This window comes from Gastrolobium bilobum, unplaced genomic scaffold (assembly GCF_033153095.1).
Source record: "Gastrolobium bilobum isolate Gb01-03AN ecotype WA unplaced genomic scaffold, APGP_CSIRO_Gbil_v1 utg2351, whole genome shotgun sequence".
Classification (NCBI taxonomy): Eukaryota; Viridiplantae; Streptophyta; class Magnoliopsida; order Fabales; family Fabaceae; genus Gastrolobium; species Gastrolobium bilobum.
This window is the reverse complement of record NW_026897581.1, coordinates 203722-218285: the sequence shown is the minus strand read 5'-3', so window position 1 is coordinate 218285 and position 14564 is coordinate 203722. Positions and strand designations below refer to the sequence as shown.

The 14564-nt window shown below is 39.0% G+C and overlaps 1 pseudogene; it reads left to right on the top strand.

The window, feature by feature from the left end:
- The first annotated feature begins 8775 nt into the window (after nt 1-8775).
- On the top strand, nt 8776-12609 carry LOC133308256 (leucine--tRNA ligase, cytoplasmic-like; annotated as a pseudogene).
- The last annotated feature ends 1955 nt before the right edge of the window (nt 12610-14564 follow it).

The following is a 14564-nucleotide window of genomic DNA, read 5'->3' as shown; positions in this document are numbered from 1 at the left end:
CAAATGGCTAAGTCAAAAGACATGGTCCATTACATATGCAAGCTTACCAGAATGAGTAAGTTAAACAAACATGCGTCATCGAATTGACAAAAAACGGAATTCGTCTAATGCTTTGACCTCGGCCAGGTCATGAATTAAAAACTCGTATGATGCACGGGTTCATACAATTAAATTGGGATGAAGATTTTCACCCAATAAGTATTGAAAAATAATGAAAAACTTGGTATATCACTCATCAAGTACGAGGGTGAAATATATATAAATAAATCGGATTTGAATCTGATCAACTTAGGAATTCCTAAAGCTTAGGGCAAATCCGGGTATGAAAAGGAATGTTATTCGGGTTCAGGAATGCTATCTGAGCAACTACAATACAGGAACCTCGTGAAAGGGGCTTATGCATATGCCAAAAATGGTTAAGTCATATCCTTCGACAAAGCAAAAAAGAGTTGCCTAATCAAAAAAGCAACAGCAATACTGCAACGACATGCTGAGTTCCGACAATCGATAACCTAGATAAATGCATCTATGGTAAAAATCAGAATTAGAGAAGGCAAACAAAAAATTATAAAGCAGGATATTCATAGAGAAAATAAATGTATGCAAAGCAAAATAAAAACCGGAGTAAAACCGGCAATATTCGGGATAAATCAAAAAGGGACCCAAAGGCCCCAAAAAAATACAACTCCAACCGGAATCCCGGCCCTTAAGTCTGTCTTGCTGGCAGGGGGAACTTCCGGCATCACAACCTCCTTGCCGGATTATTCAGCCGACTCAACTTCTTTTTCGTGTTGGTTAGTTGCCTCATCACCATCCTCAACAGTGGCAGCTTTTTCGGAGGGTGAAGCTGAAACATAGGAAGGAGAGGCGGCAGCTGGAGAAATGATTCGACCATCAACAACATATGTACGAGGGCTTAAGCCAACCACATTCAAAAGAAAATCTGGGTTCAGAACTTGCAGTTGGCTTAATGCATTGTAGAAGGAACCAGTGATGGCTTTTTCAAGCTCAACCCGGTATAGTTGAGCTTCGTCCTGAGCCTCCCTCAACTGGGCCCTGGTTTCCTGCAACTTTCCCTGCATTGCTTTCATCTCCCCCTTCGCCTTCTCATACGTGATTTTGAAATCACTCAAACTCTTGCTGTTGCAGGCATGGATATACTGGAGCTGGTTATGATCATGTCGAAGTTGGGTCAAGGATTCCTGTGCTTTGCCCAAGTCAGATGTACTTTGGGCATATTTTTCCTTCAGCGATGAGAAATCTACTTTCACCTTAAGCAACTCGACAACAGTCTTAGCTTTTTCCTCCCGAGAGGCAGCAGTCTCATCAAGGGAACAAAGATACTTACGCTTCAACGAACGCAATGATCTTGTTAGCCCAGACATCTTCAGGCCATCGAGCTCTAGGTCATCCAGCACCTTAATTTCGTCAACTGTAAAAGGGTTTGCACTGGAGAATGACTCAGGCGGACAAACTGCCTCTCGAATAGCATCAGACAACCCGGATTGCCATACGGCATGCTTGGTCAAACCGGAAGATGAAGAGGAGGAGGGGCCATCATCACTTGACGAGGAGAGGAGGGGGTAACATTTTTGGCGGGGATCCCCTTGCCTTTGTTCCTAGCTTGCTTTTGCTCTGTCACCTTGGCCTTCGTTTTGTTGATAACATCCTTTTTCGGATTCAGCTCTGACGCCTTCTTCTTCTCCTCCGAACTGGTGGAAGTATCCTTCTGTGACAACCCGGACGGAGGCACTTTTCTTCCCTTGGTCAGCGCGTCCAACCAACTAGGGAGAGCGTTTGGTTGCTTTTCCATTTGGGGAACTGCAGAACAAAATAATGCAATTAGTTGTTAAGCACAGTATAAAGCACTTCAATATAGCAATCACACGTACTCAATTCGGCATCAAGCTCCTCTTGAGACTTATAAATGAGAGATGCAACGCTAGCATGCTGATGCGTCTGAAGGTATGTACCAATGGCCCTTTTGCCGCATTTCGCTCAAAGGGTTGAAAGAGATAGTGCATCAAGCTGTTCGCAAGGGCTAGCTTGATCCTCTTCCCCAGGATCCCAGATGAGGAAACCCTAGGAGAGCCACCGACTCCAACTACCGTCGAAATTCCTTGTCGGGTAAGTTCCGACCCGCACGAAAGGCGTAACAATCTGGGCACTGTCTCGGAGAGAGGCTCGGTGAAATAGACATGTCTGTGAAGATGCGGACTACCTCGCAAATATAAAGAAGCTATTCAATATATATATATATATATATATATATGTTTTAAATATATATATATATATATGCTTTAACCGTCACGGTATTAACATCATTGGAGTCTAACTGGGATTCTTTAAAGCGGTAGCTTGAAGGAGGAAATTGGAAATGATCGGATGACCAGCATAAGGGAAATTTACCCTCTACGTCCTTGGTACCACAGTTCTGGAGAAATCATACCTCCTTACCGGAATGCACGCAAACCTTAAAGAACTTGTCTTTAAAACCTTTAAAAGACTCAGTGTAGACCTTAAAGAGTCTACGGCCAGGAACACCTCTAACAGTAATCCAAGCTTTTCGTTCTGGCGGTTCGCGACCAGTTCAACAAAAGATAACTAGAAAGAAGAAAAAGAAAACCATAACGGAAAGATGAAGAACAAGGTAGGCACAAAACCGCTCAAAGGCCTTAACGAAACCCCACCCGTTGGGATGGAGTTGTGTAGGGCATATGTGAAGATGATTGAGTATCTCCATTTGAAATTCGGTTAAGGGAAACCGGAGTCTGAGTTGAGTAACGAAATCTCGGTAGAAGAAAAAGAAGCAAGGACCCTCTTCAGTTTCGCCTGAACATACGGGTTCGTCTTCTTCGGGAGTTACGATGTCAAAATTTTCAACCAACCCGACAGAAAGCCCAGCTATGTCCTCCGAAGAAAGCTCGGACGTGGTATTCAAAACCTCACGAGTCACCCAGGGAAACTGGGATATCAATGAGGCAGTTGGAGACCCAGAAGAAGACTCGGCAGAACCAGATTCCTCTACTATCTCTTGAGGGGGGGATGCCATTAATGCCTAGAAAAACAAAAAGTTTAAATCAGAAGGAAAGAATGGGCATACCTGTATCAAAAATGCTACTAGATGACGAGTCACTAGAAGATGAAGAGCTCGGCACGTCAGAAATAGTAATCGGATCATTTGCCTCACCAGATGCCGACATCGATCCAACAAAAATCCCATGCCGGCAACTCTCTAAGGTGGACTCGGCCAACGAGTCACATCCTTGCTCGGCAAGCTTAGTACTCAGATAGACGCAAGAATAACATGGCACATCTCCTAAGACAGTGGAATGATGAGGGGAGGCACGGGTGTTTGAACGCGAACCCGAAGTGGGCATGTGCTGGCAAGAAAGCACAGCTCCGGGTTCAGAAGACGGACGTGAAAGACTATTTTTCATGAGACCTTTATCCTAGGAAGAGCAACCTCTACCCCGGTGAGGCCCTAACTCCCTATGCGACACTCTGGCCCTTTTCCGAGTTCTACCACCACGACATCCTCGAAGCATAGCTTCCTGCTCTTCTTCTTCGGTCCTGAGAATCCCCCAAAGCCAAAAACGGGCACCAGGAGGAATCTTTTTCAAAAAATCAGGATCTTCCTCCTTCTTCCCTTTTAAACAAACAGCTGAAGAAAAAGAGTTTTTTCCTCTCATTTGGCCAAAAAATTGAAAAACGTTAAATGTCAATTAGCAAAGGAAGGAGAAGGAGGAAGGCGAGGTATTAACCACCAGCACGACAGGAGGGAACACACAAGTTCTGAAAGATACAAATTATGGGAGCTTTTCATAGGTTCTGGAGGAATAACAATAATCGACGAAGGAAGATATGCAACTTCAAATTTAAAAAGCATACTGGCAAGAAATTGTTCAAATGCAAAATGACAAAACAGAAACAGCAAAAAAGTGAAGATGTGTGAAATACCTGTTGAAAGAAAGATGAAAAACTGAATTTGAAATGCTGGGAGTAAACGAAATGAAGTTGATGCACAATGCTCAGAAGGCAAACGAAAACATGTAAGGGGAAACAGAGGCTTATATAGCCATGACTAGTGACCATAGGGGTCGTGAATAGCAATGGTCAAGGCTATTTAGGTCTTTCCGCTCGCCAAATCATAACTGCCACAATCGTGGGTGGAAACCGCAATTATCATGCGCGGAAACCACAGCATGGAGAAAGCCAAGGGGCAAGGGCATTACTGCCAATTTACCCCAAAAAGCAATGATTAGACAACTGAAACGATGCTGCAATAAATGCACACGAAACGCAACGACGACATAAGAACGGCTGCAGCATGCTAAAGCACGCGGGCTGGAACACGTGGCGTAACGCAATGAGTATAATTCAAAAACCTATATATGAGACAAGGTGTATATGAACATACAACTGTTCACCGAGTTCGAAGCTGACGCTGGGGTAATAGTCAACTCACGGTTATTCCAGCACAGCTTCTACCTGGTTACACAACGAAATCTTAGACGGATTCCCCAACAACCCGTCCAAGGAAGCAACAGGCATACATGCATGCCCCAGTAACCCGGGTAAAATGCCGACGTTGGGAGCAGTTCAAGCAGTCGAATCACGACTCTTCAAACGAGTCCTCTGCCCGACTACTTCGTGAAAACGCCGACGGGATCATGCACAACCCGTCGACCAAATAAATGTGCAGATGCAGTTCGAGATGAGGAATACCGCTTGGGGGCAACCCGCAAGTGGGATTAAAACAACTCAAGCGTATTCCTAACTCGGAGTAGCAATATGGTTGATACTCAACCAGCAAGGCAACATGAGGGAAATGGCGCTGCACATAACGAAGGTCAAGAACTCGAAAGCAACACGTATGCCGACATTAGGAGGCAACCCGACAGCTCGAGATTGTACCCGGCCCAAACAGTGGGGTACGCAAAATATCTCACCGGGTTGATGCTCAACCCGTCGACATAAGGGGGCAAGGGACATCCCACGAGGAAAAAATCCCCTCATAAGCGGAGCATGCAAGTCTACAAAAACGCAAACACATTCAGGGGTAAAAACCTGGAGAGATGCACTCATAAGTTCATCCCGACTACCCGGACACCCGGGTAGCCAGGCTGAGGGGCAACTGTTATGGACCCGTATAATGGGCTCATTAAGTAGCAAGTCCAACAAGGGACAATCAAAGATATGGATTGATACCAATAAATGATAGATATCCAATAAGGATACTAATCCTAATACGACAGCATAACTATCAGGCCTGGACCCTCATCAGAGGAACCAAAGGCCCATCCACACTACCCACAGGTAACCTCTATAAATATAAAGGTAAACCCTGAAGGTACGTACGCTCTCTCTCTTACTGTTATGCTGTCACTGTGCGCACACACACACCCCATTGGCTAACGCCGTTATAGTATTCTATACACAGTGATCTGCTTGACTCAAGGGTATCTCCTTCGTAGATACCTTGGAGATGACACTAGATCCAATATCAACGTACTAGCCTATTGGGCTAGACATCTCTGTTTCAAGGACAAAACAGAAATTAATAATATTTATTGGGTCACGCTTATTAATTAAGTATAACCGTTAGATTAGCTAAAATCAACTGTGATTAAATTGGTTGTAAGCGTGATAAACTTTTTCGGTGGTAAGTATATTCATCCCTTATTAATGTAGAACGAAAATTAGTTTGAGGGTTTTAGTTCCTTTGTTGTTTTTTCATTGTTTTATGTTGTTTTTAATAAAAAAATCACACAATTTTGTGCTAAGAAAAATCACGACTCAGTTTGAAAAACCATTTTTTAAACTTCTAAAAGCTATAAAAAATCTGTTATTTTTGAGCTTTGACAAAGCTCCCGTAGCGAAACCCGGTTTCAAGCGAGTCAACATGCCAAAGGAAGAAGAAGACACTGCAATAGAGAAATACCAAGAAATCCTAAGATTTAGGGTGAGATTGTGAGAGAGACATCTTATTTATATTTCTCACTAAAAAATCTCACGAAATCCACACTGATAGAAAATCCATTAAAATCTTAATTTTTTAGTACCACAATATTGTCTTTTCTTTATTTAAAATCCTGATTGAATGTCAACAGACTTGGACGAACTTTAAAATAATCTTTTAAAATCCTAATCGAATGTCACGTAACTTTTTTTAAATATTTTAAATTCCTGACTGAATACCAATAGAATTCTTTGTCTAAAGATAATCCATTAAAATCTTTGAAATCCCAATTCAATATATTCCCTCTTAAGGTTATTTTTTGTATTTCCCTTTACAATAAACTGAGATATTAAAATTGAAAGTTTTCCTTTTTAACAAGTTCACTCTATTTTTTTTTTTAGTATTTAATGTTTTAGAAAAAATATTTTTTTCGGCCACAAAATTTAAAATTTAGGATTTAGGAATCTCAAAATGAAATTTGCATTTAGAAAAAAAAAATTAAAAATACTTTAATAATTTTATTGTCTTATTAATTATATACTTTACAAAATATCTTGTATTTTTCTTCAAATCTCAAAATAATATTAAAGTTGGAGAAGATAAAATTATCTAATATAATAAAAGATTAGTTAATCCCGTAATTTTTTTCTCTTTGATGTTTCTCATGTTATAAGAGATAACATTATTTTTTATATATACATAAAAATATGTGAGATCATATGAAGAGAAAAATAAATATATATATATATAAGTAAATAATAATTGTATCTCATATAATATGATAGACATATGCTAACTTGAAATAGCTTAATTTTTTTTAAAAAATTATTCTCTCTAAATTTAATTATAATTTTTGTAATAAAAAAATAAACTAATTTAAAAAACATTTTTAGCGAGGGGAGAACGGAGACCAGACCACAAATCAACCTACAGTGAAATCAACATGATTATGACGGGACGTCATTAGCACACGTGAGAGAAAAAATATTTGTTTTTTTAAATGACATAACTTATGTCATTTTATTCTCATAAAGGGATAGTATCCATATCTTTATATTTTTTGCCCACTTTTTCTTCTTTTTTATTTATCTTTTTCTCTCACTTAAAATGATACAACTTTACATCTAGGGTTGGTAAAAACGAGCCAACTTGTCGGGTTGGCTCGTAACCTGCAAAAAATGAGCCGGGTTGAGTTGGCAAAAAATGAGCTGCCAACTCGGCTCGTTTCAACCCGTGAAAAAATGAGCCAACTCACGGGTCAAATGAGCCAGCTTGCAGGTTGGGTTTTTTTTATAAAAAAGTACAAAATATAATATACAAAAATGGACAAAATCCACACATGTTGTCATCATTTTTCTTTCTTCTCTAAACCTAAGTATCTAATCTTCTCACATCCCTGCCATTTTTATATTGTTAGGCTGTGCTGGCTCTGTTTGGTTCAAATATCTTACCCACTTGGTAGCAAGTAATTCTGATTGTTTCTGGATGTTGATGCAAATTTGTTGTGAAGAAAATTCGAAATTAAAATATTTTGTTTTTATTTTTCATTTTGTAACCCTTTGTTTAAGCTAATGGAAGCCACATAGCTAACACATTAATACTACAGGATCATTTAAATAGGCTGAAAATGAGCCAACCCGGGAGCCAATTTTCGAGCCAACTCGCGAGCTATTTTTTCAAGTCAACCCACGAGCCATAATTTTGAGCCAACCCGCGAGCCAACCCTAACCTGACTCGGGTCGGGTTGGGTTGAGTTTTCTGACTCGTTTTTTTTTCGAGCCAATCCTAATCCGGCTCGTTTTTTTCAGGTTGAATGCAGGATGGGTCGGGTCGGGCCGAGTTGGCCCATTTTGCCAACTCTATTTGGGCCCGTTTGGATGAGCTTTTTTTTAGAAAAAAAAGCACTTCTCGAAAAAACTCTGTTTGGATGTCTGCTTTTAAAAAAAGCAGAAGTCATAAAAAAAGTCAAAAACCTACTTTTTTCGGAAGCTAAAAATTTTAACTTTAAAAAAAAGCAAAAGTCAAAAGCCAAATATTTTTTATGAAAAACAAATATTTTTAAAAAAAATCTAAATAGTTGTAGCTTTTATAGAAAGTACTTTTAAAATAAGGAAGTGATAATAAGGACTTTCTTCAAAAGTCAATACAAACAACCTCTTACATCCTTTAAAATCATACACACCTTTCTCTTTTTATTTATTGGGGAAAATTTTAAGATTTAGTAAGAAAAATAATAATAAAAAAAAAGACAAAAACTTAAATGAAAAATAATTTCACCGTTTGAAAAAAAATGTACCCCAAGTACGTACATCTGATATATTTCAAGAAATTTCCGTGAAATCAACCTACTTTTTGAATTTCAGAAAAATTGCAAGAATAATTATAAACTTTTAAGTAGGCAGCTAAACCTCAAAACTAACAATTTCTATTTAGAGATAAAAAAAAGTAGAGAGAAGTTAAATGTGGGTCTCATATTTTATATTAAAAATAAAAATAAAATTAATTGGCACGGAAAACGAATTAGTGTAGGAAAATGATGTACTCTTATGTAGCATAAGAGTATTATTTCCCTTCTATTAAACATGAAATTGATAATAGACGCATAACATGTGAGAATTTTTTCAAACAATTAATAATAGAAATAGATTATTCTATCTACTATTTTTTCTGTCTATTTTTGTCTACTATATTAAAATATCATTAAATCAGAATCTTAATTAACATTTAAATTTTTATCTCTTCCTCTTGATATAATGATATTGAAAAGTGGTAGGCAAAATTATACACACTAAATATCCTAACCTTGGGAAGGGTTTTGTTTTCTTTCTTTTTTTCATCATCTGAAACGTCAAACTGAAACCCTGAAACGCCTCGCCGGCGAGCTCCGACGACGACCTCCATTCTCTTGCATTCTAAGTTCGGCAAGATGCAACGGCGACCTCCATTCTCTCGCATTCTCCGTTCGGTTTGGTCCTCCATTTCCGGTAACTTCACCTCTTTTATGCGGATTTTCCAATTTCGCCTTTCTTTCTCGTTTTCGCTTCGATATATATTTTGCTCAAAATCGTCGTAAGTTTATAAAACATTTGGCAATTGGTTTCAGATCTGAGAAATCGAGTAGCCGTCCGCTTACAGATATGGCGGCGAGTGAGGGTGGGAAGAGTTTTGCGAGGAGGGATCGTCTGAGGGAGATTGAGGTTACAGTTCAAAAATGGTGGGAAGAGAAAGAGATTTTCAGGGCTGAACTGGGAGAAAAGTTCTTCGGTAACTTTCCCTTCCCTTACATGAACGGTTACTTACATTTGGGTCATGCGTTTTCGCTTTCCAAGCTAGAGTTCTCAGCTGCTTTTCACAGACTGAGAGTTGCCAATGTGCTCCTTCCTTTTGCTTTCCATTGCACTGGCATGCCCATCAATGCCTCAGCTGATAAACTTGCTAGAGAGATCCAACAATTTGGAGACCAAGTGGAGGAACAAGAAGATGAACCTTCCAAGGCTGAGAATGGTGCCCCTCCAGATAAATTCATGGGAAAAAAGTCTAAGGCTGTTGCTAAAACAAGTGGACAGGTTTACCAGTGGGAGATTATGCGTAGCTTTGGTATATCTGATAGCGAGATATCATAGTTTCAGGATCCTTATAAGTGGCTTTCCTACTTTCCCACCCTGGTTGTGGAGGACCTTAAGGCTTTTGGGTTGGGTTGTGACTGGAGAAGGTTCTTCATCATGACAGATATGAACCCCCATTTTGATTCCTTTGTGAAGTGGCAGATGAGGAAGTTGAAATCCTTGGGCAAGGTTGTCAAGGACGTGAGGTATACAATCTTTTCTCCTTTGGATGGCCAGCCGTGTGCAGATCATGATAGAGCAACTGGTGAAGGAGTTTAGCCACAAGAGTACACTATTATCGAGATGGAGTTGCTTCCCCCTTTCCCTGCTAAGTTTGGCGTGCTGCAGGGAAGAAAGGTTTTCCTGGCTGCTGCAACTTTGAAACCTGAGAGGCTGAGACTATGTATCGGCAAACAAATGCATGGGTGTTGCCAGATGGGAAGTATGGAGCCTTTGAAATCAATGAAACTGAGGTGTTTATCCTCGCACACAGAGCAGCCCTTAACCTTGCCTACCAGAACCACTCATGGGTCCCTGAGAAACCCACTTGCTTGCTTGAGTTCACTGGTTATGACTTGATTGGCCTTCCACTAAAATCTCCTCTTTCATTTAATGAGATCATTTATGCTCTTCCTATGTTGTCTATTTTAATGGATAAAGGTGCTGGTGTAGTAACCAGTGTCCCTAGTGATGCTCCAGATGATTACATGGCCTTGCATGATTTAGAGTCAAAACCAGCTCTTTGGGCACAGTATGGTGTTAAGGATGAATGGTATTACTGTCTATCATTGAAGTTCCACAGTATGGAAATAAATGCGCAGAGACAGTTTGGTTGCAGATGAAAATCAAAAGTCAGAATGAGAAAGAAAAGCTTGCAGAAGCCAAGAAGCAGACATACTTGAAAGGATTCACTGAAGGAACAATGATTGTTGGAGAATTTGCAGGGAAGTAAGTTCACGAAGCTAAACCCTTGATAAGGAGCAAGCTTGTGGAAACAGGTCAGCATTAGCCTTCACACTAATTTATTTTTAATGTTATGTATAATCTTTTTATTCTTATATATCTCAGAATTTATAAAATTTTGCTCCCACTTCCTCCTTAATACAGTTATCTTAGAGGTTAAATTCTTTTAATATTATAGCATACGATTAGATGATTATATAATAATAATTTGCACTAATAATGAATCAAAATTAAACTCGTCATTTTACAGTAATGTATTTTTATATGTAAATATAAATATTTAACCAATTTTTTACTTATGTGTCTGAATTGTCCTTAGTCATCTTGCCCCCATTATTTAAATTTTTTGGTTCTGCTCGTTCAGGTCTGGCTATAGTCTATAGTGAACCAGAGAAGCGGGTGATGTCAAGATCTGGTGATGATTGTGTCGTAGCTCTTACAGATCAGTGGTACATTACGTATGGGGAATCAGAATGGAAGAAGTTAGCTGAGGAGTGCCTGTCTAGCACGAGCCTGTATTCTGATGAAACACGACATGGATTTGAGCATACTTGAAGCTGGTTGAACCAGTGGGATGAACAGTATTTAGTTGAGTCTTTATCAGATTCCGCCATTTACATGGCTTATTACACAGTTGCGCACCATTTGCAGGATGGTGTATGGATCTGGTGGTCCGCCATCAAACCTCAACAACTGACCGATGATGTCCAGGATTATATACTCTGCGGTGGACCGTACCCTAAGTCAACTGATATTTCATCATCCCTTTTAGACAGAATGAAGCTGGAGTTTGAGTATTGGTATCCATTTGATCTTTGAGTTTCTGGTAAGGATCTCATTCAGAATCATCTTACCTTCTGCATTTACAACCATACTGCAATTTTGTCCAAGCATACTGGCCTCTCGGATTTAGATGTTATAGCCACATAATGCTCAATTCTGAGAAAATCTCCAAGTCCACTGGATATTCCAGGACATTGCGTCAGGCAATTGAGGAGTTTTCTGCCAATGCTACATGGTTCTCTTTGGCTGATGCTGGTGATGGCATTGATGATGCAAATTTTGTCTTTGAGACAGCAAATGCTGCAATTCTCCGTCTCACCAAGGAGATTGCATGGTATGAAGATGTTCTGGCTTCAGAATCTTCTATGAGAACTGGTCCCCCATCTACTTATGCTGATCGGGTGTTTGCCAATGAGATTAGCATTGCTGTGAAAACAACGGAGCAAAGTTACTTCAACTACATGTTTTGAGAAGCTCTGAAGACTGGCTTTTATGATCTTCAGGCCGCTAGGGATGAGTATAGATTCTCATGTGGGGTTAGAGGTTACAATCGGGACTTGGTGTGGTGTTTTATGAATGTGCAGACACGCCTTATAGCACCTATCTGTCCACATTATGCTGAATTTATTTGGGGAGAGCTTTTGAAGAAGGATGGTTTTGTAGTGAATGCAGGCTGGCCGGCAGCTGATACTCCTGATCTTACACTGAAGAGTGCCAATAAATAGTTGCAGGACTCAATTGTTTTGATGAGGAAGTTGCTTCAGAAGGAACTTTTAGGCTCAAAGAAAGCAAAAAAGAAAGGTCCTCCAGTTGCATCACTGACAGTAAACAAATAACAGGCTTGAGAGTAAACAAATAACAGGCTTGATATATGTAAATGAACAGTTTGATGGTTGGAAAGCCGAGTGCTTGAGTATTCTCCAGAACAAATTTAACAGAGAAACTCAAACTTTTGCCCCAGACTCAGAGATATTGGAGGCTTTACAGCAGAGTTCTGTAGGTCAGTCTTCCAATTTTAAACAAATCCAAAAGCTCTGTGTACCTTTCTTGAAGTTTAAGAAGGAAGAAGCAATTGCACTTGGTGCTCAAGCCCTGGATTTGAAATTGCCATTTGGTGAAATTGAGGTTCTTCAGGAAAACTTGGACTTGATCAAGAGACAGATAGGTCTAGAAGATGTGGAAATTTTATCTGCAGCTGATGCTGATTCTTTGGCTAAAGCTGGACCTTTAGCTTCTCTATTAAATCAAAATCCTCCATCCCCTTGAAATCCAACTGCCATCTTTTTAACTCAGTAGCTACTTGGTGAGTTTTGGGAAGTTTCCCCTTTTTAAACTAGGTCATAGTTCCTACTTTTTTTTTTTTGGTCATCTAAACACAAATATAATTTCTTTTTTTTGATATATATGTAGATGTAGGATTAGATTAGTATAGTGTTGTCAAGTTTTTGCCTTGATCTGATTCGAGGTTTTACCTTTTTTCCCATATGTTGTCCTATGTTTTTGTTTTGTTGGTGCATTCCCATCCTATATTTGTAAGAGTTTAAGCTCCAGTGCCAATAAAAGGTGCATTCAATCAGCCCCTTTCCTAGCCGTTGATTTCTTAGTTTTGGAATTTGAATGGGTGTTTATGAGAAGATGCACATGCACATAAGAGTGACTGCTATTTGAATGACAAGCTTAAGGATGTTAACTTGCAAACAATTTATTCATGTTGTCTAACTTTGTTCGGTGGTTACATCCTTAACTTTGTTACAATAGTGGCTTAAGAAAATTGGTTTGCAATTTAGAAAATTAATGCTTTTATTATACCTGTCTGAATATAAAATTGCTACACTGATTTTGCACTAGCTTGCTATTTGAGAGTCTTTTTGTAATACAAAAAAACATGCATAATATTGTCTACGTCCGTTGTTTCATTCTACTTTGCATTACATGGTGTTGGTCTTGGAGGGTGAGTTGAGATCTATGGTTTATTGTTACTGTCAATATTTTCATATTGTAATAGAGTAATGGTGTCTGTGTTCTGAGTCTAGTAGTGTGTCACCGTCATATTAAAGTCTGTAATTGCAACTCTGTTTGGGAGTAATTTACCAATCAAATACAGTGTCGTTCTTATTGTCACATTTATATGTTGAATTTCTAGTTCTTTTATGTTCTGTAGCGTATCAGGTGCAGATAATTAGTTCTGATTTAGCATAGGTTCCATCAATTTGGGTTTTTTTTTTTTTTGGATCTGGACCAGAAGCACCCCTAGATCGGAAGTGCTCTGATACCAAATTGATGGAACCTATGCTAAATCAGAACTATCTGCACCTGATAGTACGCTACAGAACCTAAAAGAACTAGAAATTCAACATATATACGTGACAATAAGAATGACACTGTATTTGATTGGTAAAATACTCCCAAACAGAGTTGCAATTACAGACTCTAATATGACGGTGACACACTACTAGACTCAGAACACAGACACCATTACTCTATTACAATATGAAAATATTGACAGTAACAATAAACCATAGATCTAAACTCACCCTCCAAGACCAACATACCTAGGCCACTCAGAGATCCTTTCCCAAAACCCCACTCCAAATTCACTGAATACATGCATACCTCACTACACACACTCCCCTCCCTTTTATCCTATCACTAAGAACCTTCTAGAAAATTCCTAATTAACTAACTCATCCATTTCAGGCCCATCACGTGGTTAACAAGAGCATTCATTTTATGAAAACTGGCTGATTCATGTGATTATCGTGTATAGGTTGCAAGAATACTCCACCCAGGAACGTATATGTACTGTGATTATCCTGATTTGGGTCTTGCTTTTTTAGTGGTGGGGAGAGGTTGAATTTTTTTGTGAACAACATAAGATTTTGATGGAAATTGCTGATGTAGAATTCTGGTTTGCTAACGTCAGATATCCCTTCTCATCTTTTAAATTAATTACTCCTTAAGTTTCCTTCATTGTTTTCTCTACCACTTCTCCATGGCCTAGTTGTCGATTTTCTGACTATTGGGAAAATTACATTTTGTTCCGAAGTGTTCTTGTAGTGATGAGTTATTTTGTTAGTTGATGGAACATCCATAAAAGCATACCTAAATGATGATCAAATTATACTTGTTTTCTTGCTCGGCAAGGATTCTGGAGTTTATTTTCTCACTTCTACATGCAACTTAATTGAAAGCTGTGGGCCTACATTTATAGCTAAAAGCCTGATATGCGTATTTATTTTATTTAGAGAGCG